This window comes from Belonocnema kinseyi, chromosome 2 (genome assembly GCF_010883055.1).
Source record: "Belonocnema kinseyi isolate 2016_QV_RU_SX_M_011 chromosome 2, B_treatae_v1, whole genome shotgun sequence".
Taxonomy (NCBI): domain Eukaryota; kingdom Metazoa; phylum Arthropoda; class Insecta; order Hymenoptera; family Cynipidae; genus Belonocnema; species Belonocnema kinseyi.
This window is the reverse complement of record NC_046658.1, coordinates 96,731,005-96,732,410: the sequence shown is the minus strand read 5'-3', so window position 1 is coordinate 96,732,410 and position 1,406 is coordinate 96,731,005.

Here is a 1,406-nt window from a genome sequence, read left to right as displayed (position 1 = left end):
AGCTATCTAAGGATGGTACTATAGAACGCCACCTCAAGGTAGGCCTAGTGGCGCCATCTCTTGGTCAGGCCGGAAACTTATCAATCCACCCTCGTATAAGCGAGCTTCTCGAAAGATCGTATATTTCGATCAAAGCCTTGTCCGTGTCAGAATTAACACTCGTAAATAAACATATGTCATAACTATTGTTACGCAATATTGAAGTAGATACAGTAGGCATAAAAACATAGTATTTAGAGTGAAATTGTATTTTTATTAAATTATAGAATTCTTTGATTAATGATTGAGGTTCTTAAAATATGATTTTAAATGGAATAATCCTCTTTGTTTTCTACTTCATTATTTTTTTTGTATGACCTTTGTGGTTATGACTCATATCTGATGCATAAAGGAGATTATTTTCTAATTCTGGATTTCCGGGGACAAAAAGGCCTTATTTGCAATTCTTTTCTAATGACAATTATTATAATAATTATAAATAATTTATTAAGCAGCATATTTCAAAACTCGTTTCAAAAGAATAATAACATTACAAGAATATTAAAAAACATTCCGTATGGAAGAATTGGATTTAAAAGGATTTTTTCTTCGAGATATATTGTTATTATTCATTTTAAAATAGTTTTAATGTATATAAAAAATAAATTTCTTTGACGGAAATTTTAAAAAAATTTAGAGATTTTTAAAGAGATTTTAAGAGATTTTAAGCTCTATTTCAGGATATTTTAAAAGGCTACAAAGAATTTTCAAGCGATTTAAAGAAATTTAAGGAATTTCTAGTGATTTTAATAATTATCAGGTCTTTTTTTTAATTTATACCATCTTCAAGAATGTCGATTGACTTAGAAGGATTTTCTGGTTGCTATAAGGTTTTTCTGACATCTTCGAAGAATATAAGGAATTTTCACTGGACTTACAGAAATTACAAATATTTCAAGAAATTTTACTGGGAATTAAAAATATTGTAGGATATTTCAAAAGATTTAAAAGGAAATTTTACTTATAAAATAATATCATTTATTCGAAAATTTTATTCAAAAGACATTTTTTGGAAAGGAATTCTTTGAATAACAACTTTTATATTTGGGAACGTATATGGTATATTGGCACCTCATCTAAACTTTCTGATACACAAAGAAACGCATATAATGTTTAACCAACTAGTTTTGAATTTAAGAATAAACTAACATATATTATACATAAATAAATTCGAAAAAGTGAGAAATTCGAAAATAAGCTACCAAGGTCTACGAACTTATCAACTTGTTCAATTCTCTCATCATTTAATAAAATATTGCATAGCATTTTCTCACTCTTTCTTTCGAACACCATAGTTTTTGTTTTATTTGCGTTAATTTTGAGGCCCATGCTCTTCATGCTTGCATCTAGTTTATTCAACATTCTTT